Genomic DNA, 26,764 nt, shown 5'->3' with positions numbered 1-26,764 from the left:
TCTCTAATAAGGTAAGAGTAGATATTTACATATAGAGGTACATAACAAACAATATAAGCTGGATACAGGGTAGCTCACAATCTAGAAGGAGAAAGATATTGAAAACAAAGGATGTGTAACTGTAAAGAGGTGCCAAGCCTGCTGACAGTTCCGCATGTCACTCAGGTGTTCAAGAGCATTTTATACTCTGGTGACTTTATGGTGCATTTGATGAAGCTCAGTGCACCTATCTGTATTAAGCCTTCATTTTTGGGTCATCTATTATGCCTCCAGTTTTAAGTGGGAGGGGACAATGGTCATATGCTCCAGTAAGATATACTACTGCATGTAGGTTATTAGTACAACACAAGTCGTTATCACACAGGTACAAGTGCATCTATGAATAAGGTTTAGGGATAACAAACAAAGTTCTCCTTTAAAAAATACCATTCTGATGTTAATACTAAAGAAAATGGGATACATTACATTAAATACCAATATTGATTTTAACACATGAAAGGTATACAAAATCGTTCCATCTATTAAGCAACAACATGGCAGACCTCAACTAATTAGCTAATAAAAACCTGGTTCAGAAAGGTGAGATAGCTCAAATGCATGCCAGTCAGAATGGTAAAAAAGTAACATTTTATAAAAGATAAACTTCTATTTTCTACAAGCCAAGTGCTACCCTGCATCAGGCCCAGTCCTCTGGGGGTTGGGTCCTGAAAAATGACCAATTTCAAACCTCCATACATCAAAGGAGAACTAGCCTAATGGGGATTAGGACTGGGCCTACTCTAGTGCCCCTGGCAGGTGGGTACCAGGGTAATAATAGGAGAATATATAGAGTTATTAAATTGGATTAAAACATTTGACATTAGATTTTCCCCAGGAACGGTGCATACTGGCTATAGGGCATTATTATACCCATATAGTTAGAATCCATCTTCACTTTGGATTAAGATAGAGCAATAAAAAAAGAGAGTTTTAGGTAAGTTTTTATTAGGAAAACAAAGTTTTGCACCAAATTAAGGGGCCATATTAGTTTTTTCATTAAGGTAGCAATATTAACGTGTTAATTTATACAAGGGGCACCACTACATATGGTACTATAATTGCAAACCACACAGAAAACTACTCATTAGTAAATCTCGTCTGTAGTATGAGTGATGCCATTGTAATAGATTCCTACTTGATTAAACATAAGTCAAACAGAAATGAATGATAATGTAAGTAATAAAAGTGAAAATTTATGGTAAAATTGTACTTTACACATTCATTTCAATTCAAACTGGCCACGCGCATTTTGTCAGAATTGGCCAGAGATTGCAGCAAGTCTGGCTCCCCAAAATGATTAGATTAGCTTTGAATCCTAAAATAGCATGTGAAGTCACCAGCACAGTCTGGCCCTGACTGTGCGAGGGACATTGTACAAGGATATGGTTATTCAGCACTTAATTATATTGTTTGATATTTTTTTCCAGTTACAGAAATGAGTAATACATTTGCCTATTCTACAGTATGTACAATACTAAACAATCATCTATTGGCTGTAATATATTGCCATTCTGAAATATAAATATCAGACCTGTCAAATAGGGCAATATTATTAAACCAATTGCTTATAGCTAAGACATTTTTATTTTTTTTAAATGAAAAGTTTTTATTGAGGGTGACCAACCAAAAAGATACATTAGTGTACAGCATAATATTAATAGAATATACCACTGATGGGTAGTCAGACCATACAACAAATTGTCAGCAAAACTAATGCTGCATACACACAGTACAACCTGCACAACCAGATATCGCTGATAGATTTACCTCCAACCTTCTGTAGTGCAGGGCAAACGATTTTGGGTGTACACACTGATAGATATCTATGATAGATATGATACATATCTATCATAGACATTTCAGTGAAGTCATGTCTTTACAAGCATATCTTGACAAAATCATCCAAGTAGGCCTGCATGTACGGTCGACCATAGATATCATTATCGTTCATGCGGGAACGTGCATCGTTGGTCGATCATTCGCTGCATAAAAATTAACAAAATTAATGATTTATCGTTGAACAATATCGTTATCGTTCATATCATTCAGGGAAATCGTCCCGTGTGAATATGCAGCCTAAGACATTTTTTATGGTTCATCGATAGCTAGGAGCTGATTGGTTGCTAAGGGCAACTTCTCCACTCTTTAGAAGGCTTGATAAAGTTCCCCCTAAAAGAACAGGGATATATAATTATTATCTGGATCATTGTCCTTGGTGCTGAAATACATAACTCACTGTGAACCACTTCTAAGGTTTTTCAGTAAGACTTCTTAACTAATTATACCTTCCCAATTATTATTACTATGCAATAATAATTTAACTTCATCCACCGTCACTGCAAACATTACTAATACACTCATGCTCAGGCCAAATACTGGAAACCAAGTTGGATGTGAGGGTCTTCTGTGACTGCTCTCTGATGATATACTGTAAGCATGAAACCAAGCTGGTCACACACAGCGCTAGACCTCATCGCAGCCAACTGTGTTAAATTCACACACATTAATTAAAAGCCTTGAGAAATCACTAAGCTGTCACACACAAAGAGGTTTCACACTTCCACCCCAGTTGGTACAAAAAGGGAGATAATTAAGGGAAATTATAATGTGATTTCAGAACTCAGTGCTAAACTGCTAGTCTATTACTATGAATAGAAGACCATTTAGGTGAGAGGTTAATGAGCAAATGATTAATACCCTGAAGGGAATGCTATGACTGCTTTCCAGCTCTCACTTTTTAGAAAAACATGACAATAAAAAAGAAAGAACTTGCAGTTTACTAAACACATCACTGTGAGCATTGCATATAAATAACAATTTCAACAGTAAATATACACATTTCATGGAGCGTTGATCTTCACATATCTCAATGATTCTTAGCATTCTGTGTAATTTCATGGACATATTGATACAAAATATCACCATGTATCATAGTAGGAACAACAGGAATCTCCAATATGTATGTCAGTAGGAATATACTGTACATAGTGCCACATAATGTATGGATCAAATTACTAATAATAGAATGCCATTGCCCTAGATTCTAATGTAAGGTAAACTAACCACACTACAATTAGAGTTAAGGGAGAGATGTATCAAACAATCTAGTGAGATAAAGTGGAGAAATCGCCCATAGCAACCAATCAGCTGTTGTCATTTTATAAACTGTACTAGATAAATTACAGCTAGAACTCTTTTTAAGCTTTGATACATCTCCCCTATTGGGAGAGAGTATTGGAATATAACACAGGATAGATTACTTACATACATAAACAGCTCAGAAAAGCCAAGTTTATTGTATTGGAGCTTTATAAATTGGCCCAGACTGTAGTTCCTATTGAGAAAAATGGCAACTGAACTCTGTGTTGTTAGTTTGCATAACGCAGGAAATATCTCTGCTACCTCCTGCATTAAAGTAATTAGATTGCCCGGATACATAAAATTGATAAATGATGCAGAAACAATGCAGAAAAAGCCAGGTCCATAACTAAAGTGTGCGAGCAGTGCTGTTGCACAGAGCGCAGGGCACTGTCACTGCCCATGTGTCACAACCCGGGCTTATTACCCCTGCCGCTGGATCACTTACCGCTCCTGTGGTCAGCCGACTCGCTCCCTGAGCTCAGTTCATGCGTCCACTGTCATCCCTGTGAGACGCGGGCTTCATTGTTTCTGGCCTGCTAAGTAGCAGCTCACATCCAGCCAACCCTGGAGTACTGCTGTCCCGATCACCTGATCGATCCGGCCAATCACTAGTCAGCCTGAGTCAGCAGCGAACATTTGACGGTGCTCCTCCAATCCTGGCTAACCCCGGGGTATATATTCCAGCTTCTGGCTCTCAGTCATTGCCAGTACAATGTCTAGCTCAGTCTCTACTGAGTGAAGCTCAACTGTGCTCTAGTTACATTTGTTTGTTATCTTGCTAGTGCAGTTCTGATTGTACTTGCTGCACTAACTTTCATTACCATTCTACTTCTGTGTAATCAGCATCTCAAGTTGCACAAGTAATTCCAGCCTGCTCCCGTTTGCTGAATTTGCTCTACACCTGTGCAAAGCATACACCTGTCTGCTCAGGTAATATCAGCCGTTCCTGCTTCCCTGGTTCCATTCCTGATTATTCCACAGCTACCATCTATTTCGGTGTTCGGTCTCTGTCCGGTCCTGTCATCTTTAGACTGCTCCCAGGCTACGGAATAAACCCAGTCCAAGCCTGGTAACTACTTCTGCCAAGATCTGGCCACTCAAGTGTCCTGGACTACAGAACCAAGTAAGAAGAGTGTTTTTATTATTATCAAGTAACAACCCAGTTTAGACTGGTTAACCAACTGCTACACTCTTCTCTGCTATATATATCATACCATCAACAACACCGACGTCCCTGGTGGTCTAGGAGGTATGATCCAGCATCTTTCTGCCGAGACCCGGGTTCGATTCCAGGTCAGGGAAGCAACTACTCATGTCAAGATGTCTCCTCAGGCCTGCCAGCTTTGCTTTCACACCTCTCACTTCTCAAACAGACATTTACCCGACCTCGGTTCCACAAACAAACAAAATGTGTGACACCATGACCCTTGCTTCTGGCTACCAGGGTGTTTGGAACTGCACCCTGCAGCCACTATCGCTGCAGCATTGCCACCTGCAGTGTCCATTCGATGCTCTAGGTATTGGCAGATACCTACAAGTTGGTAGCTGTGTAGCGCATGTGAGCAAGGAGGTTAGTCCAAACGTTGACTCCAAAACAGAGAAGGTTTTAGTGAAGAAAATATGATACAGGAGATAGAAGATAAACAGCAGTCAATACAATAAGGTATCAGTCTCTCTTGGGATAAGTACTGTACAGCATTGTGATGCTCCAATAACACAGTGACATGCTTGGGCACATGCAGACCCTTTTATAGAGTCAACCAAACAAGTCTTGCACCTGCAGTCTAATCAGCCTGACCTTTAAGTCTGGTGACTCAAACATGTGATGTTATTGAGTCTGATAAGTCATGCACAATAACACTTAGCTAAAGAGACAACAATTAGCATTTAACTACATTAGGCAGCACCATGCAGTCTGTGCAGTCACTTGGAGCATCCTCTCGATGCTCCGGGCAGTGCTGCTCTTCCCGGAGTTGGTGGTCCCGTCCCCTCTGTGTGATGTCAAGTACTGCCACCCTGTTACAGTACTGGAAACAGCCTTTTCCGAATGGTTTTGGGCACAATAAATAGATCCCAAATCACTATCTGGATAGCTAGGATTCATTTATGTGCTCTGTAAACCTGTCGGGAATGGTTTGAGAGAGCTGCACAAAAGTAAAAGGGGACACAGCTGTGAGCGGTAAAAGCTACAAGTGGTTCCAATAAAAACAAATTGACCTGTTTTGCTTATCTCAATTTAATATTCTTTACTTTAATCCTTCGCTTGCTTTTACCTCTTCCTTTATGTTATTGTATTTCATCACTCTCTATGAACAAATATCCAGAATACAGTGCTTTAAAACATATATAGAATGAAGAATAGGATTTTGACACTGATGTAGAAAGTGTGGAATGCAAACTTATCTTTGTAAAAGTGCAATGCTTTACTTTAATAGTCACACAATGTGTTTGCTGACATTGCTGGAGCAAGAAACTAATGGATCACCTTCTTTCAAATATTTTGTAAGTAAAAATACCCCTCTCTATGAGGTCCTACTGCATGTTAGAGAAGTGATGGACTCAAAATGAGACCACAGAGCCTTATAAACACATGAGAGATATCATCACAGGATGTTCCAAATCCAGGAAAGGGTAAAACAGTTGTAAAGGACATTGAGCAACCATCACAACTGTTGCACAGAAGTGGAAAAAGTATAAAGCTATAGCAAAATACAAATTTCTGTTCTAAACATTTACATTTCATACTGTGAGGCTCCTAAGTAAGAAAAAAGGTGTAGTCTTTTTCAAAAGACTGTATATAGGAATGTACACCTGTTTGTTATATGGCTTTTTTTCTAAAAAGATCTGTTGTTTGCTGAATGGTATTTGTATTTATTCGTAAAACTCATTTAATTATGTTTAATTATTAAATTAGTAGACTGTATATATCTTCTACTACTAGTTCTAATTTCCTGATAATCTGACCACTTTTATAGTACTATCTAGTACAGTATCTACACAGAATAACAAACTATATATTGAACTATGTGATGTTATTATTTATGTAAAGTTCTTACCAATGCTGCAAAACCATAGACTGTACTGTACAGGTGCAGTTAAAGAGAAGAGAGGTCCTATATGCAGCCTCCGTGTGGGCCTCCTCTTCTCTAGCAGGGCTGTAGACTCTGGCTTTGTGACAGTCTACTGTGCATGCACTGGTCTCCATATCCCCAGTGACATCTTTACTGTGCATGCACTGGTCTCCATATCCCCAGTGACTTCTTTACTGTGCATGCGCAAATCTCTGGTAAAATGCCAGCCACGCCATTTTTACAGTGATTTCTGCTATTCTGCAGTCCCCAGCCAATACGGGACCCAGAAAGGTATTTTTAATTATATGGGTGTGCGGTGTGCAGTGTGCAGTGTGGGCCCCCATGGTCCCAGGGGCCCGTGTATGCGGCACACCCTGCACCTATTATAGATACGCCATTGGCACTGTGGATGAGGCAGATTAAAATGTGCAGAGAAAGAGGAGAGAATATGACTGCCTGATAGTTAGAGCGCCTCCATACACACTATATGATGTATGGAGATGATCTAAATTTGGAGACTGAAGTTGGCTTGACAACGGTCAGGTGGATCAGAGGAGTTTGAAAACTAAACTGAATGATCCAGATTGTTTTTCAGCTATTTTCAGACTGTGAACGATCAATGTGGAGTACATACATTGAACAATAATCGTTCAAACCAGACGTTTGGTCAGCTCAAATCTAAATTGCAGTGTACAAATAAAGCTGTCAAGATTTTGCGGGCTACATGCAAAAGCGGCCAATATTTAACCTACATGCGATGTTGCACGCAAACGACTGATGATGTAAGTCTGCGTGTGCATCTGAGTCACTCTGCACATGCATCACAATTGTTACCGCTCAGAGAAACAGTACAGAATCGGACCCAGGGTCTCTGATTTTCAGTGTATGTACAAGGGAGGTAACAGTGGTATGGCAAAGCAGGCATTAGCATGTCGTGTGTGTGCCACCATAGGGCTGGTACAAGATTTGATGGTGCACTGATGGTGTGTCTAGAGATGCTCTGAGATGGAAATGCTGTTAAGGGTCTAGCTTTACTAGACTACTTGCAAATGTATCTGGCCCAGGCCCTAGGAGTCACGAATTGTAATTCTACTATGATAATTCAGAGGGCTCAAAGTCAAACGAGCCTCCTCAGACACCTGCCCTAGGCCAGTTCTATCTAAATATCTAAACTTTAGAGACAAGAAATTGGTGCTGCAAACCTATAGGAAACGTGATTGTCTGCTGAGGTCATAAGATCTCGATCTTTCAATATTTTTCAGAGTCCGTCTCTTAAAGATGGAGGGAATACTCTCCAATCTGTAAAATCTTCTATGAAAATCGCTTCCAATTCACATTGTTTTTCCCTGCTAAACTTAAAATTACAACTAATGTAAAACTCATTTGTTTGAAGACCTGCATCAAGCTAAGCATTTTGTTTCCTCCTTGTGTACTCCTGAGGCCCATTCTCCTACATCTCCCACATAAACAATTACAGTATGTACTTGGTTATTTCTAACTGCTGTTATAGAGACACACAACTCTCTTCATATTCCTTTGTTCCTTAATACTTGTATTTCAACAGGACCTTTAGATTTGTGTCGGTTCAGATGGCCCCAATCTGTTTTGTATTTGTTTTTTACCGTTTGGGTTATTATGTGTTCATGCTGATTATGGCATGACCACTATGCTGTATTGGAAGGGAAAATGTTTTGTTGTTGATTGGAGCAAGAATATGTTGCTGTTTTCTATATTTCTGTTTTTGGATGGTTTCTTTTACTTGCTGGGATGGGGGTGTCAGTATTATTGTTGTATTTACCTTTTGCATTGTCCCTTTATATACAAGGCATAGGTTGATGTTCTTATTGTCTAATGTGTATACCCCAACTAGTCATACTTCTCGTGATGTCTACATAGTCTCATGGAATATGCATGGCCTTAATGCCCCTCTGAAACATAGGAGGGTGGCTACACATCTTAAATATCCTACACCTGACATTTTACTCATACTGGAAACAGAATGGGCTGCTTTTATTTAATAAACTCATTCAATATTTTGTCATTAACTCTTTAATTGTTGTTACTACAACATACTACCCCTATTTAATACTTGGAGGAGATTTTAACAGCGTAGCTGATTGTCGGCTTGATCACTCTAGACCAGTCTCTACTCAGCCTGCCCTTGGGGGGGAGGGAATACACCTATTAAGCAACCTTCATAGTCTCTATGTTCACCAGTCATTTTTGCAGATAACCTACCGTCTGCTCTCTGGTCAGTTGCTCCCTAAGGTGGTCTTTACTGATATTCATAGTATCCTTATATCAGACCATTCTTCTATTTCTCTTTATCTCTAGACAACTACCCCTAGTTTGTCATCAACATTTTGGTGATTCCCCTCCTCTCTCGCCCTCTCTGAGTAATTCCGTCCCTATTTAATTTTCATATGGGTGTAATTTCTTTTTTGGGCAACATTCAAAGTAGTGCTAAGATGCCACATAATTGCTTATCAGGCCAGGAGGAAAGGATAATATCTACAAAAATATGTACTGCTGCATATAACCATGAATTTCACTTATCAGATTTATGTATCTGATCCGAATGGATCTGCATCTTTCTGACTATAAGCAAAAGTGACAACAAAACAAGTTTTCTTTTAGCACATGTGCAACTGAAAATTGATTATTCAGCAAATCACTTTTACCGTTGGGGCAATAAGGCAGGCCACCTGTTGGTCAATATGACCAGACTGCAGAAGGTTAAACAGCATGCTACTGTTATTCGGAACCCGACTACCCATCAGATGGTAACATCCACTTCAAATATTCTCTCCAAATTTCAAACATGTTATACATTCTTATATCAGGCACCTCCTAGTGACCCAGCATTACATCCTAGGTTGCTGGAAGAGGCTAATCTACCCAAACTCTCCTCGACCCAGCGTGAATTTCTTAATCGAGACATCACTAAGTTGGATGTGTCCACTGTTATCTCCCATCTTTCCAACAATAAATCTCCAAGTACTGATGGAGTCTCAGGGGTATAATATAAGATTCTGAAATCTAATATTACACCCCTTATCACCTTCCTCTTTCAAGGGATTCATATAACCTTTCACACATTTACTGAGGCCCATACTATTATGATTCCTAAGCATTTTAAAAACCCTGAATTAGTTTCTTCTTACAGAGCTAGACTATCACGCTGCTTATCCAAGATTTAAAAATATTGGCTAAAGTAATAGCAAATCAACTTCAATCTCTTCTGCCCAAACTCCTTCTAATAGATTCTCAGTTAAAGGGGCTTATTCTGCACTATCTATAATTGTGGCAGCCTTGACGAATAATAAATCCCTTCCTGACATGATTCTCAGTCTCCATGCTGAAAAGCATTTGACACTCTTTGAAAACCAAGCTTTCAGGCATACCTTCTCCCAATAATACAGATACCTTTACTTTTCCACTGGCCACTTCCCTGGCCATTAATGGCATACATAGTTCCCCCATTATTGTTTCTATGGGGCATGGCAAGGATTCCCCTTTTTGAGAATATTGCAGTCTTGGACAACTTTTTGAAGCATCCATCTGGAGACCCAGGAGGTAAAGCTCATGGCTCCTGCGGATTATTTATATATATAATAAAACACATGTTCCTCCAGCACACTGTTAACTTAGGGCTAGCTGCCCAGCTGGCTCTGGTGCCCTCCTCATAGGTCCAAGACCTTAATGAATACAGTCCACAAAATGATAGGCAGCACTCGGAGGCTTGAAAATCCATAAACCCTCACCAGAGGGATTTATTTAGTGCAAAATAGTGGTTAACGTTTCGGGGTCTTACACCCCTTCCTCAGGACAAAACATACAAGCCGAAACCGGAAGTGCGGAATCGGGAGGTCTGACAGGCTCTCGTGGTCCGAGAATGACTGATGGGGGTAAGTTAATGATTTCTCATGCACTATTTAAGTTTGTTCTGTCGAAGTTTGTATGTTTTGTTGTACTGAGGAAGGGGTGTAAGACCCCGAAACGTTGACCACTATTTTGCACTAAATATATCCCTCTGGTGAGTGTTTATGGTTTTGTCAAGCCTCCGAGTGCCGCCTATCATTTTGTGGACTATATATATATATATATATATATATATATATATATATAGACAACAGAAATAGGTGGCACTGCAGGTCTTATTAAGCTTTGAATTTATTTTGCCAACGTTTCAGGGCTTAACGCCCCTTTGTCAAGGATACATATGTATGTATTCTTGACAAACGCCCCTTTGTCAAGGATACATATGTATGTATCCTTGACAAAGGGGCGTTAAGTCCTGAAACGTTGGCAAAATAAATTCAACGCTTAATAAGACCTGCAGTGCCGCCTATTTCTGTTGTCTACATTCACCATTGAGGAGGGCACGCAGGCAGCATAATCAGTTTAAATGGGAGTGCCGGACCGATTGGACCTATACCTATATATATATATATATATATTCCAGAATTCACCTTATGCTCTACATTGTATAAGTTTGCAGATGTTGTTTTGGTTTCAGGGTTCTAACCCAGACAAATCACTAGTTTTACTCCTGGGTCCCACTACACAACTTTACAGGAGTAAAGATTTGCAGATCCCCTGTCCCCCAAACCTTCTCAGATGTTTGGGAATATATCTACCAAAAAATATCCATGACTTATATAGTCTCATCATCTCCAGTGTAATTAGAGACGCAGTAGGGGAGCTCTCCAAGTGGAACAATTTACTGTTATCATACCTGGGGAAGATACATTTAATAAAAATGATAACATTTCCAATACTCCTTTATCTGCTACAGATGTTGCCTATTTTATCTACATCGGATAAGAATTTCATTTAATATGCCTTTTGCAAGTTTATATGGCAGAACAAAATCATAAATGACTTAATTTCACTGTATGTATGTATATTTCATTTTCTACCTAATAAATAAATAAAAAAAAGTATAGCTGTCAGGTCTCCTTTCACTCAGTAGAGATCCTGAACCCTTCCACTCAGAAAGCCCAACATGAAAAAAAAACTTTCAACTTATGAGTATTACTTAATAACCTCTCAATGGGGTTGAGACTGTGTTGGACGTAGGCCTATTTGTGTAGTGTAAAATCAGTGTACTGCCCATGCCTACACAAAATTATGTGTAATTATATCCATGATTCTAAAGAATCCAACATCGGCAAATCATCGTGATCACTAATGACACCTGCACTAGTCTATGGAAATGCAGTGTCTCATTCTCAACTCCAGCTAAACATGGCCTCTGTGACTGCGGCACTATGTCTGAGAATGCAGCCTGTTGAATAGACATGCCCACGACACTCCCATAACACGCCTATGAGACAGCATTTTTTTGTGTTCACGTCGCCCCACCTCCTGGTCAACACCCAGGAACACCCATGGTTTTGTCTTGCCATTCCTAATGTCAGCGATCCTGTATGCAGTAACGTACAGTCAGTGGAACACATGCGTCGTAGTACATAATCGCTTCCTCCTCTGAATCAGGCACATTGTTACTGAAAAAGTATTATTCAGAGCATTTTTCTCTTCTCTGTTGAACTCCCTTCTAGTTCTGTCAGCATGAGTTAAACACTGTTACTATGGCAACGTGATGCCTTCTACCATTGTTTATCTTGTCACTCAGAGAGCAGCTCATCTCTGATAATACTGCATGGCAGGGGGAATATGTGATTCAGACAAGAGGTCTTCAAAAATATGTTCACTAGCCACCTTCTTGTCTACATGATGCTGAAAGCCTGTAAGACATTCTGCAATATTAAAGAAAATCAATTGGAAATATAATATACGGGCACTGACTCAAAGAGGTCAGAAAATGTCCTTTTCTTCCTCACTGTCTAATAGTAAATGATGACTGCAATGAAAAAGATTTGGGGGGGGGGATTTATATATAAAAGTAGATCCATATATGGGAAACTATCAGGAGAGAATAATCTGTTGCTGCAGTGCAGAGGTCCCATCTTAGAGTATGCTCTTGGGTCAGAGGGCCTGATTCAGACCCGCTCGCGAGCACATAGCGCTCGCAAGCGGGTCGATGGTCGGCCAGTGCGCACGCGCAGCATCCACAATGCGCGTGTGCGCTAGCCCCGGAGCGAGTGAGAACTTCACTCGCTCTGGGGCTCGCTACAAAACGGGGTGGCTGTCGATGTTGATCGACAGCTCGCTTCGTTTTGTAGGCGGGGAGGGGGGTGGCTGGACAAACGGAGGCGTTCCTGAAGGAACGCCTGCCGCTTGTGGGCGGCCCTACTTACATCATTCGTGATGTCAGTAGTGAACTTCCTGCTTTATTAGAGCAGGAAGTTCACTCGGGCTTGCGGGAACTGAGACCCTACCACAAGGGCCTCGTCGCAAGCCTGATGGTCGCGATAATCGCGACCATCGCCAGGCTGCTCGCAAAAGCTGTGGGTGGTCACCTACAGCTATGCAAGCGGCCTGGAGGCAGATTTTTTTTAAAAAATCTGCCCTGATTCAGAGCGAGCACTCACAAATAGCAAGCTCCTCTGAATCAGGCCCAGAGTCCACTGATCTAGCTAAAATAACATGAACATGTAAGACATTGTAGCTCCTACCCAGAAACACAGAGATTGTTTCTTCATTAGATCTGAGGCTTCAGAGCTAACATTTATGCAGTTTTCAGAACTATGGATAATATTCTTAGTTATCCATCCATTATTATACTTAAAAATAGAAAATGTATATCTGCATCTACAGCAGTAGAAACAAAGGAGTGGGACCAATGAGTATTATGAGTATTAGGCTCTTAAGCCTGTAGCACCCCCTATGGACAGTGTGATGCCTAGATGGGCGGAATTTGTTCCAGAAAGTGAGAGTAGAATTTGGGAGATGAGAGTTTGAGGTTCTAAAAATAAAGATCTGAGTGATGTTCAGATGTACTGAGTGGTGTTCAGGTGACATACTCCATGTCAAAAATGACAAGTGAAGCTGTAACTGTATGCACTGTCTTTGAGAAGAAGGAAGCTTAGAGGGCATCTAATCCTGACTTTTGTAAGAGATTACATTTCATAGTAGGATTGGCCACTGCCCATCGATGGTTAGCATGGTTTTTCCATCAATAGTGTATTACCAGTGGCTCTCCACAACTGATGGCAGAGAGTATAGCAAAGTTTTTTTTTTCTCTAAGCCAGTGGCACTTAGCACTAAAATCTAGCTCTTAGCCTCTCTGTTATCACTTTGCATAATTGTTGCTTCCCTTCCTGATTGGCCTTCCATTTTCCTGTGACTGCCAGCAGGAATGATCATCTTAAACTGTGATGGATTCCCGTTGATGGTTACCGCGACCTATATAAAACACTGGTAGCACCAAAGATGGTAGATACGTCAATGGCCATGCCTTTTTGGGAGCACTGGGCCAGTAATGAGTTCTCACTGCTCATGCATGGAAAAGGAATCACTTTGACTCGGCAGGTATAACTAGGGACACATAACCATTGATATCAGAAAGTCCATTGATTACAAAGCATACATTTTTTAGCCTTAAAACACTTGCTTATGTTACAAAGTATATCAAAATATTTCAGAAAATTGCTTTTAGATTAATTTTTGGAAACATGTTTAAAATATTGATATAGGTAGAAAAAATTCATAGCAGCAAAACATTCACCTCTAACCATCGAGGAGAAAAAAAAACACACAATCGAATTTCAAACTCTGACCAATGATATTTTCAAAATATCAATGCTCTAGGGGAAGTGGCACCCACCGACCTGCCCGTGCTGGCCTGACATGGATGTGAATACATGCTGAGAGAAATGATACATGCTGAGAAAAGATCAGTCAGAGTGCACCCAGGCACCGCAGTACACAGGAATGACCATTCTAGCCACAACATTTAATTAGGAAAATATTTGATAGCTGGGGATGGAGGAATCTTAATATAATACCCCACAATTGACAGAGCATGAGAAATGTGAAAAGGAGATCACTCGTTACAGTTAGTGAGTTTATGCTCATGACACAAAGACAACTTGTATTTATTGATTTACTGTATGTTCAAGTGCATCATGTCATGTAAGTTAAAATAATGTATACAGTATGTTACTTCAGGCATCTGTGTGTGCGCACTAATTCCCATGAAACATATACATTTCATCTAACTACTACACATTAAAAAATTCAACGAAGCCCGAGGGCCACTAAGCTATACTGCGGTATTTAGACTGCCCCCTCCTCACACAATTATGTCCCATAACTGCCCCCTCTGCAGTGCCCCCCAGTTGTGCCCCTTATACAGTGCCCCCAGTAGTGGTCCTTTTTATGCAGTGGCCCCAGTAGTGGTCCCCATTATACAGTGCCCCCAGTAGTAGTGCCCCTTATATAATGCCCCCAGTAGTAGTCCCCCCTATGCAGTGACCCCAGTAGTGCCCCTTATATAATGCCCCCAGTAGTAGTCCCCCCTATGCAGTGCCCCCAGTAGTGCCACTTATATAATGCCCCCAGTAGTGGTCCCCCCTAAGCAGCGGCCCCAGTAGTGGTCCCAATTATGTACTGCCCCAAGTAGTAGTCCCCCCATGCAGTGCCCCTTATATAATGCCCCTAGTAGTAGTCCCCCCTATGCAGTTCCCCCAGTAGTGGTCCCCCCTAAGCAGTGGCCCCAGTAGTGGTCCCAATTATGCACTGCCCCCAGTAGTAGTCCCCCCATGCAGTGCCCCTTATATAGTGCCCCCAGTAGTGGTCCCCTCTATGCAGTTCCCCCAGTAGTGCCCTTTATATTCTGTCCTTATAGTGGTCCCCCCTATGCTGTGCCCTTGCATACAGTCAGGTGCATAAATATTGGCACATTAACAGAATTTTCATATTTTGGCCTCTATTCACCACCACAATGGCTTTGAAAAAAAAAAAAACAAGATGTGCTTTCCCTGCAGACTTTCAGGTTTAATTTGAGGGAAATTACATCCAAATCAGATGAACGGTTTCTATATGTGCCTCCCACTTCTTAAGGGGCCAAAAGTAATGGGACTATCAACTCAAAAGCTATTTCATGGATAGGTGTGGGCTATTCCCTCGTTATTTCATTATCAATTAAGCAGGTAAAAGGTCTGGAGTTGATTCTAGGTGTGACATTTCCATTTGGAATCAGTTGCTGTCGACTCTCAATATGAGATCCAAAGAGCTGTCATTATCAGTGAAGCAAGCCATCATTAGGCTGAAAAATCAAAATAATCCCATCAGAGAGATAGCAAAAACATTAGGTGTGGCCAAATCAACTGTTTGAAACATTCTTAAAAAGAAAGAACGCACCGGAGAGCTCAGCAACACCAAAAGACCCGGAAGACCAAGGAAAACAACTGTGGTTGATGACAGAATAATTATTTACCTGGTGAAGAAAACCCCTTCAGAACAGTTGGCCAAATCAAGAACACTCTCCAGGAGGTAGGTGTATATGTGTCAAAGTCAACATTCAAAAGAGAAGACTTCACAAGAGTGAATATAGAGGGTAGATGTAAACTATTGGTGAGCCTCAAAAACAGGAAGACCAGATTAGAGTTTGCCAAACAACATCTAAAAAAGCCATTACAATTCTGGAACAACATCCTATGAACAGATGAGACAAAGATCAACTTGTACCAGAGTGATGGGAAGAGAAGAGTATGGAGAAGGAAAGGAACTGCTCATGATCCAAAACATACCACCTCATCAGTGAAGCATGGTGGTGGTAGTGTCATGGTGTGGGAACTGGTTCCCTTGTATTTGTTGATGATGTGACTGCTGACAAAAGCAGCAGAATGAATTCTGAAGTGTTTCGGGCAATATTATATGTTCATATTCAGTCAAATGCTTCAGAACTCATTGGACGGCGCTTCACAGTGCAGATGGACAATGACCCGAAGCATACTGCAAAAGCAACCAAAGAGTTTTTTAAGGCTAAAAAGTGGAATGTTATGCAATGGCCAAGTCAATCCCCTGACCTTAATCCGATTGAGCATGCATTTCGCTTGATGAAGACAAAACTGAAGGGAAAATGCCCCAAGAAAAAGCAGGAACTGAAGACATTTGCAGTAGAGGCCTGGCAGAGCATCACCAGGGATGAAACCCAGCGTCTGGTGATGTCTATGCGTTCCAGACTTCAGGCTGTAATTGCCTGCAAAGGATTTGCAACAAAGTATTAAAAAGTGAAAGTTAGATTTAGGATTGTTTAGTTTGTCCCATTACTTTTGGCCCCTTAAAAAGTGGGAGGCACATATAGAAACCGTTGTAATTCCTACACTGTTCACCTGATTTGGATGTAATTACCCTCAAATTAAATCTGAAAGTCTGCAATGTCCCAATATTTATGCACCTGACTGTATATAGGAAAAACACACACACACATGCACACAAAAAACTACACTTACCTGAACTCCCACTCCTGCCGCGCCCACCACTGTCCACTCCTCCGCGTCCTCCTGGCCCGCTGCTCTGCACTATGGGAGAGACGTCATGACGTCTCTCCCATCACCCACTGTGGGAGCCAGAAGACGCTTAGTGGCTGCCAAAACAAAGACACAGCCACCGGCGCCGGCAGTGGTGTGTTTGTTCTGTGTAACCATCGGCGGACCACAGTGAACACCTCTGCGGGCCACGGTTTGAAGACCCCTGAACTACACCCACCATGGGGACTCTTGTTTGCCTTTCCCAGCCCATATTATCTTGAGACATAAGATACTTAGATGATCAGTCTAAGGGCAATAGCAGCTTGGGGTCATACAAGACATTTTACTTACTTATAAGGACTTTTTTATTTATTTATTTTTTAAAATGTCTTTTTATTGACACAGTTTTCAATACAAGTATGATAGAATAAAACAATATAATATAACATAATATAATATCCTGTTGTATACAATAGATTCGTGACAATCGTTTAGTCACATATCGTCCAATTATATAGGGACATATCCAGAAACAATTGAATGATGATCTATGAAGATATTAGGCTTAGTAAAGAGAGATATGAGACCTCAAAAGTAATACAGTTAATATCAACCTATTCAGCCTTTAACAAACCAGTAGATTCCAAACATTGCGAGTGTATAAAACAATACTAGAATCATATAATCCTTTAATACATTTGGACGGAATAGCAATTTTATACAAAACAGAGCACTGGACGGAATAGCAATTTTATACAAAACAGGACAAGAAATAAAACACATCACAACAATACCGATGAAAGACACACGAGGGAGGGAGGGAGGGAGGGAGGGACATAGGTGAATATATCAATCCGAAATTCGGAAAAAGCAGAAACAAACATTTCAGGCCGAGGTACTATGAGAAAACTTAAAAGGACTTTTACATATATCTGTACTGTTGTACACATTGGAAAAAAATCTGCATTGTTGTGAAATTTCTTGTCCATTCTGTAAATTAGCACACCGGCTGCAGTAGACAAACTACAAGCTAAGTTTTTTTGAATAAAAACATATATTGTATATCTCAAGCAAATCTCTTTTCCTATTAATATTCTACAGGACATGGTTTAGTATGAGGTCAAAAGCATATTTACATCACACTTTGGGGGGAAATGCGGAGCTAAATGTACTCGCATTCTGGAATTGTATTTTGAGTCTTATCATACTACGCATGCTCTGGATCTGTGTATATGTAAGTACAATGCATATTAGTACACATTACAGTGCATCTCCACTTGTAACTGAGAAGGCATAACTAGGCTGTAACATGGCCTCTTCACATGGGTAAAGTTCAATGTGGGCTGCACAGAGTTGAAGGAAGCATAGTTATGATGTTTGGAGGTTCAAGTCCACGATGATTACAATGGTGATGGGTATTATACCAAGGAGGCAATAGGGTGCAAGTGCACTGTAAGATGCGCAGAACACTGCCTCAGGGCAAATTATAAGCATTATTTTTATTTTGCGTTTAACTCTGCATCAGGCCCTTGGTGTAGAAAGCTTCATTGTTGCAGAAATGCGGCAGCATCTTAATATAAAAGGTATGTATAGAACTACTGTGTTAGAAGAATATGCTTAGTCACTAGGTGTAATCTGCATGATGCACAAAAGTGGGCAATGGCTCTCCAAGTGATTGCACCAGATATATACTGTACTGGGAATTTCTTCTGACAGTTTCCAAGACTGGAATTGTTGTCATATATAAACTGTGTTTGAAGCCCATTGAGTCTTACATGCTTTTACTGTTATCTATAACCCCAATATGGTAATGTTCTCTTTGCTTAAAGTAGGATTTGTCAAAAGGTTCTCACATTTACAGCCGCTGCAGGAGGAAGGATTTATACAACAAAGACAAATGTGTAACAACAATCAATATACTTTAATCAAATGGATCTTCCTAGTAAACTAAAGACAGTGCTGCTATTTTAAGATAGTAAAAGGTCTTTAACAGAATTAATTGACAAGCAGTTTAGTTACAATACTTTAAAAACATCAGAGATAGATGTCTATCATTTATTGAGCATATACAGTAAAACAATATTGTGATTTAAATGCATGGCAAGTTTTAGTGTTTTTAAGTGTGCTTTTAAAATGTGTGTACTTCCTTTGATCAGCAAGTTTGTTGTTCATATATACTGTTTAATTAGTATAACCGCATGGATGCCGACTAGTTTGTGTGATAGTATACAAATCCCTTAGAATATGTAGAGAATTATATGAATGCGGTGTGGAAATAGCATTATAATTACAGTATATTGCCAGTGATGTGTGCTGTGTAATTCATAGGATGTATTGTAGCAAGGAATGGATACAATAACAGATGGAATAACAGATGTTAACACAATGTTGAAGTCGGTAAAAGAATAAACGAAGGATGGGATAGGTGGGTGGGAAACAACAGTTCTATAGTTGATCTTCTGGAAAGAGATAAAGTGTCTTTGTGCAGTTCAGAACAGTTCAGTTACACATTGGTATGGATGATATGCTCTTTACTGTGGTGTCCTGCTTATAACTGTTGGTGCAATGAGATATAGACATACCAGTAAGTTTAGTGGTGGTGGTGGGGTGAATGCCAGCTCCACTATCCTTGGAATCAGTAAGCATTCAAAGTACCTACTTCCTGGCAGGTAATTAGCAATGCTGTTAAGCAGTTTGCTGGTTGTTCTTTTCACAAAACTGTTGTGGACTTTCCTATATGCAAAATCTGTCAGGATTGTTTCAGGCTTGTTCCCCAACAAGGGAGGTGGGATTGTATACCCTTTAATAGATGTCTGTTTTAGATTAGTTTGCAGATATGTACTTAAAACATCACTATTTATGGAGTAGAAAAGCTTTGAGTCAGGTGTCGTTATTGCATAGGAGTCAGTAGGATTTAAAGTTCAAAATTCTTGTGACTGTGGGCAGTTGACGCATTTCAGCTATACATTGTTGCGATACAATGAGTATTGTGATGGGGAACCTATATCTTATTTGAAATTTAACCTTTTGTATTCCAAGTTTAATTCTTCTTCAAAGGTGCCATTTGGAGAAGATATGTAGCACAACCCACAGAGAGAAACATGTGCTTTGAATTTGTACCCACCCCCATCTCGAGATTATTTGAATTTAGATATAAATTAAATCTGATTGGTCAAGAAGTAGGAGCTATCACCATGCAATCACTCTGCACTCTATGACATCACAAGGAAATGGTAATTAGGAAAAATCACTTTAATTAGGATGGCTCAATTAGGCTTCTTTTGAGGCATGTACAGTCTGGGGCTACAAAATTACCCACTGACATAATGTTGGCATTGGCAGAATGTCGACACTGCTAATGTCAACAGTCAGCATGTCGAAAAGGGATTTTCCATTAAATCTCAGTCTAAACCTAACCCTAATTGCAGCCTAACCATAGTCCTAATTGATACCTAACTCTTTAATGGTGTGTCAACATTCTGTCTGTCGACATTGTGACAATGTCTACATTATGTCAGTGTCATTGTGAATGTCAACATGTTGCATGTTGACATTTAGACAAGGTCGACATACTGACTGCATACCCTGCAGTGGGTGTTTCCCTTACTTGGTGTCTATAGTGCAATTTTTAGTGTAATATATATTCAGAAAGATGACACCAGTACAGGAGATAGTAAAGGTTATGGCACTGTGCAAGAGCCTTTTGTATTTTCTACACATGGTGAAAATAACATGCAGGGGGTAGTACCACCATCATAATGTAGAGGTGCTGCACTCAAGGGAGGGCGGGCACTACACATGAGTCCCCAAGCTGTTAATACTCCTCTACATAGAACAGCATCCAGCAGCATCATATGTATGAACTGAGAGGGTCATTCAGACCCGCTCGCGAGCGCAGGATGCTCGCAAGCGGGTCGATGTTGCCCCACTGCGCATGCGCGAGACCCGGATAGCGACGGGCTCTCTGTCGCTCCGGGTCTCGCACCAAAGGGGGCGTTCTGTCGATGTTGATTGACAGCACGCCTCCTTTGGTGGGCGTGCCGGGGGCATGGCTGCCAGACGGAGGTGTTCCCATGGGAACGCCTACCGTCTGAAGCCGGCTCCACTGACATCAGTAGTGATGTCAGTGGGAGTGATTTTGGCTCTGATAGAGCCAAAATCACTCCAGGGCTTGCAGCAGCGAGACCCTACCGCAGGGTCTCCGTCGCAAGCCCGATGGTCGCGATGGTCTTGACCATCGCGACCATCATCATGGACGCTCGCATAAGCTGTGGGTGGTGACCCACAGCTATGCGAGCGTCCAGGAGGACGCTCCATTTTCATGCAGGAGGGCCCTGATTCAAAGCGAGCGCTCTGGTCAGAGCGTTCGGCTCTGAATCAGGCCCTGAAGCCACTGGCTGTTTCACCTTCAGTGTGTACTCCATGTGTTTAAGATACCATTTAGCAATTGCACCTAATGGCAGCACAGACCAGTATAGTAAATGCAATAACCTTTACTGATTTAATTGTAGCAAAATATAACTTCTGATATCCCTAAAAGTTTCATACTAACAGAAACATATTTTCATAGTAGACTAAAGACTGTGGCTACCCACTAAGCACTTGACAGCCCAAGAGATACAGTTCTCTAATGCACATTTAATCATAAACTAGTTCTTTCCCACACGTTTAATATTTTATTAATGTTAATTAAAAGTGTACTTACCTTCCTGCTTCATACCTACAGTCTACAAGAGCACTTTGTGGGTTTCAAGAAAAATAATCAACATTAATTACTAATGTTTAAGATGAACATAGCACAAAATACCGTTGACGGACAAAGCAAACTATGAAAAAGTTGGTTACGAAAGCACTTTCATTCTTCCAGTTTAACCGTACCCTTAAAAATAAACAACGTCCAGTGTTCTGCTGCCTTATAATATTTGCTGGTGTTATACTATATACATAGCCTGGTAATTATATGTAGGTATTTACTGTAAGTTATTGTATGTTTCTGACATTTCTAATTAACAATTAATCTGATCATTTTGGTAAAAACATTAGCAATATCTATATACGTTATGAAAACCTATTATGCACCATGAAAAATCTCCTTGTTCCAATGTACACAGTAGAACAATTAAACTAATCTTGGCAGAAACCTACTTTTTACCCCATGATCACCTCTTTTAATGAATTTGTATCTTTAACAGGTATTTTTAGCTGTTTTTTATTTTATTAATTGTGACTAAGACAGAGAAGTGATTGTGGATTTGTACTTACCCTCCTCTCTTTGAGCTTTATTGTGTCTACTTGAGCGCTACAGACACTGCTGTGATATCGCAGCTACACAACCAGTTCCTCTGTAGTTGTCATTATTAATGCAGCCAAGCTGATCATTCATGTAATGCTGGAGCTTACTATGTTTCTTGACAGACAACATTTGGTAATAATGAATATAAAATGTACTTTTCACATAAATTATTCAAAGGTCATTACATCCGAGGCAACAAAAATGGCTGGAAAGAGGGTTCATACAGTGACTTCTATTGAGGACAAAGTGAGTGCCCTCTGTGACATTCACCAGCATCTGCCCATCGGAGATTAGCTGCCAGTATCAATGAGCTCCAACACCGTGTTCATTTAAAACCACAAGTTATACCTACTGTCAGCTCTAAACATCCGCCAATATTTAATCAGTTTCATTGCACAAACTGAAATATTAAACTATTTCCTCTCATAAGTGTTTTACGGAACTGTGAATTTGTAACCGTATTTGAGATAGAGAATATTTCATACTTAGGAAAACTAGTACCTAATGCATGGCAAGCAACATGCAATGAGTCAGAAAATTAACTGATTAAAATAATGGATTAGGCATGAAGAGCAAATCAATTGCGTCATCCAAAGAAACAATTGATGGGTTCTAGACATTGCCAGTTGATGCTACTAGGTACAAGCAGTGAAGCATTCATTTGCAATTGGCTCAGTACTGAGGGCCTGATTCAGAGTTGTATGCTAATGCAATTGCAGCTACAAGCTCGTACGCAACAGCTGTGCAAAAATATGCACATTTTGTAGATGTTTAGATATGGTCATGCAGAATAACCATCTGCACTGATACGTCGGAACCACTTTATCTCTGTACAGGATCACAGGTGAAAACATCCACCACCACTCCCTGTTACCTTCCCCAAACAGCCCCTAACTATCAATCACTTGCGCAGTGCGACTCAGACGCATGTGCAGGTGGCTGATAATCGCTCAACTGCGTAAACACCAAAATAGAGTAAATTTCTGAATCAGGCCCTGACATCTTTTATTATAGTATCTATTTATATCTAGAGATCAGGTTGGGTATGAGATGCCAGCGCTCGGGAGCCCACCAGTCAGAATCCTGATGCAGAGATCCCGATCAAGTTAGAATGCCGACACCCCCAGGTAAGTAAGCCTATCTCCCCGCAGCCTAAACCTAACCTCCCTCCCTTGCAGCCTAACCCTAACCCTCATCCTAGTGCCTAACCCCTTACCCTAACCCTCCCCCTAATGCCTAACCCCTTAGCCTAACCCTCCCCCTAACCCCAGTACTTACCTTTGGGATTTCAGCGGTCGGGATTGTATTGACAAGTGTTGGGATTCTGGCGTCAGCATTCTGACCGCCGGAATCCCAGCTGTCAGCATTCAGACTGCATCTCGTAGAGATCAACCAGGGAGGTTGGAAACCAGGTAGACATTTGAAGCAAGTAAAGTGTTCTGCCGCACAAAATAGACATAGCTGTGAAACTTACACTTGCCGTACATCACAGTGGAAATGTATAACCAACTAAATGTTTAATTAATGACCATCATACAATATAGACAACATTCTCATGACTTCAGTGCAATACAGAGAGCATTCTAATGGCCAATATAAAAGACAATGCTCATTCCAGTAACCACTAAATAATGTAAAGCATACTCTGGAGAATACTATACAATTCATAGCCAGATGGTGATCACTAAACAGTACAGGTACCAATACTAATTTGCAATTCAATGTTGACTGCAATCTAAAGGTTACTACACAATACAGACCCCAATCTGAGATCTTTGCTTGCTATGTTACAGAACGGACCCAAATCTCTGGTGGCTACTCTATTACGCAGACCTTCTTCTATGACATTCTAAAGTCTTCATCTCATAACATATCAAGGGGCTGATTTAGAGTCTCACGATGCTGCAACCATCTTAGCGTCTTTTGACGTAGTTGCCTCTGCTACTTTATGCTAATGCTAGTAACAGCCCTTCCTCTGGGAGGCAAGCGTGCATCTGAATGTACAAGGACTGAGACACGCTATTTGAAGTGTCCATAGGGGCTGTAATACTGTTTGGTGCATCTATAGAATAGATGCAACCTGGGCAGCCACCAGGGGGGACTGCCGGGCCCAAAGTCCCGGAGAGAGCGGGGGCCTGGGTGGCAGAGATGCAGAACTGCTGATATATGCAGTTGCACCGGCAGCCAAGGAAAAACAGCGCTGCCTCCGGCACTTCAAATATGGCACCGTCCGCGAGCCAATCACAGCTCGCGGACTGGCAGCCAATCAGGAGTGGCTGCTCCTGATTGTCTGCCAGTCTGCGAGCTATGATTGGCTCAGGGCTGGTGCCATATTTGAAATGTGCTGGCGCTGTTTCTAGCTGACTGCCAGTGCATATATCTGCAGTTCTGCACCGCTGCCATCTCGGCCTATGGGCTCGGTAGTCCCCCCTTGATGGCGGCCCAGGTTGTGGGTGAGCTGGATGACTCCGTGATCCTCCACTCCGTGATGTTTCACAGACAGCGCGACCTTCTGTGCCCTGGATGTATTCCTTCACAGGGTGCCACTAGATTCCAACACCATTCAGAGCATTCCCCAGTAGCAGAGGAGAGACAGGGAGCAAGGAACTGGCAGCATGATTACCCTCAGTATACAGCAGTGTGTCTCAGAGCCGGCAGTAGCTGGTAAGTAAATAGTCCCTGCCCTGTTCCCCCCCACTTATTCCAGCCTTCCCTACTTGTGCCTCACCCTACTTCAGCCTTCCCTGCTCTGTGCCCCACACCCCCAGGGGGGCCCTGCCTCTTTTATCAGTACTGGGTCCCACAATTTCTGGTGGCAGCCCTGGATGTAACCAACAGTCGCACCATCGAAACTTGAACCAGCTCCATGCTAGGTGCAGACTCTCCACCAGGGTATGTCCTCTAATGTGAGCAATTTAGCATCTGAGTTCACAGTTCAGCAACATGTCCACGCACTCCCATAACAGGCATATAAAATGGACCATCTTTGTGAGTCTGAATAGCCACCTCCCAGTCACTGCCCAGGAATGACCAATACATTTCTAATACACTTCTGTTACCGTGCATCTTAATCGCAACTACGCAGCTGTGCAAATTTTAAAATACTTAGATGCAAGCGCAGTTGTAAAACATCAACCATTTGCATGAATATCAACGTCTAGTGTAACTCGGACTCAGGCCCTAAGCTTCACAAGCTTTACTCCTTTCCCCTATAATCATTATTTTTACACTGGCTCTCCCAAAGATTAAAATGGCTGATCGTGTTCAACTGTTACTAGTATTGTTTTTGCACTATACAAGACTTTAGCCCCTTTCCAATTAAAAAAGACTTTAATATTAGCTGTATTGCTGGTATTTGTTTATCTACTCAAGCATTTCTATTTTCCTCTGTACATTACTTATCCAATGTTACCCACATCTCTTTCAAGGAGACTTTATTAGGCATGATCACCTTTAACTTCTCTTTCTTGGTATCATATTTAGTTCTTTTTTTATTATTGTCTAATATGATCCCATTAATGTACAGATCTGCACGAAATGTCAGTTTGGTGTAAATAAAGAATAACAACAACAATAATAATAATAATAATAATAATAATAATCTAGTTGCCTAACAATCATGACCTCAATCAGTTGATTTCTGTGCAACATAATCTCCAAACTGGTGGCCACTCTGGTAAGGAGGAAGTATAGAGTGGCACAGAAGAGGCCCTATGGCTCCTGCACCTGTGCCAAGAAGTGGTAAGCTGTAGCTATAACCATCTCTCTTACCATTATTTACCCATTCACAGTAGCACAAACACTATTTTTCAAGTAGAAGGTATTTTCAAATACATCATAGAAATCATAGAAGATTGCACTTTGTTACAGGGGCTACTTTATACGTTTACACAATGAACTTTAAGGTGAGCCAATATCTTGTAGGCTGACATCGCACATCACACACAGCAGAGTAAGGGGTATATTTACTAAAGTGCAGGATTTTAGAAGTGGAGATGTTGCCCATAGCAACCAATCAGATTCTAGCTAATATCTTCTAGAAGGTGCTAGATACATGTTAAATAGAATCTGATTGGTTGCTATGGGCAACATCTCCACTTCTAAAAACCCGCACTTTAGTAAATATACCCCTAAGAGTTAATAAAGACCAGTCTCACTGCAATGGAAAGCACCAGCTGGACAAGTTTTAGGAAGGGCATATATGAGAATTGTCTTGGAATTATCTCTTTCAGGTCAAACCAAGCCAATATAGGCATAGCTCAATTTGCACATTCGCATTTTCTGGATGATTCTGACATACCATAGCATGTTGTGATTATTATTTCTTGTTTTTATTTCCTTTTGCAGATTAAAGAAATCAAAGAATTTTATTTAATAAAAATGGTGACAATTTCCTCTTTGCTGAATGCAGATTTCCCAGCGAAAGCATACATGCTGGCCTTAGGGCAATTTTGACATCATGGGTCTCATTCAGAGGTGGTCGGAGGATGCAAGCGGACGCTCAGAAACTGGGCGGCCACTTGCATCCTGACCGCCCGCCTCTGTTGTGGTCGTTAGGCTCTGGGTTAACACCCACAGCTCTAACGACTGCTCGGGTGATGGTCGCGATGGTCAGAGACCATCGCGACCATTGGGGCTTACGACGAGACCCTAGGGTAGGGTCTCACTTGTCGTAAGCCCCAGAAAACTTCTGGCTCTGTCAGAGCCGGAAGCTCTCCACTGACATCACTAGTGATGTCAGTGGGACCTCCCCCAAACGGCAGGCGTTCCCATAGGAACGCCTCCGTTTGGGCTGCCACCCCCCCGGCCCGCCTACCAAACGGGGCGAGCTGTCAATC

General features: G+C 41.2%; 1 protein-coding gene across 1 annotated transcript in view; it reads right to left on the bottom strand.

Moving 5' to 3' along the window:
- Positions 1-26,764, bottom strand: part of MYO18B (myosin XVIIIB) — a 586,172-nt gene that overhangs the window by 364,654 nt on the left and 194,754 nt on the right. The gene's annotated exons all lie outside the window — the stretch shown is intronic.

This window comes from Taudactylus pleione, unplaced genomic scaffold (assembly GCF_031769625.1).
Source record: "Taudactylus pleione unplaced genomic scaffold, aTauple2 ptg000078l, whole genome shotgun sequence".
NCBI lineage: Eukaryota > Metazoa > Chordata > Amphibia > Anura > Myobatrachidae > Taudactylus > Taudactylus pleione.
The sequence above is the reverse complement of the archived record's forward strand: the minus strand, read 5'-3'. Positions and strand labels throughout refer to the sequence as shown.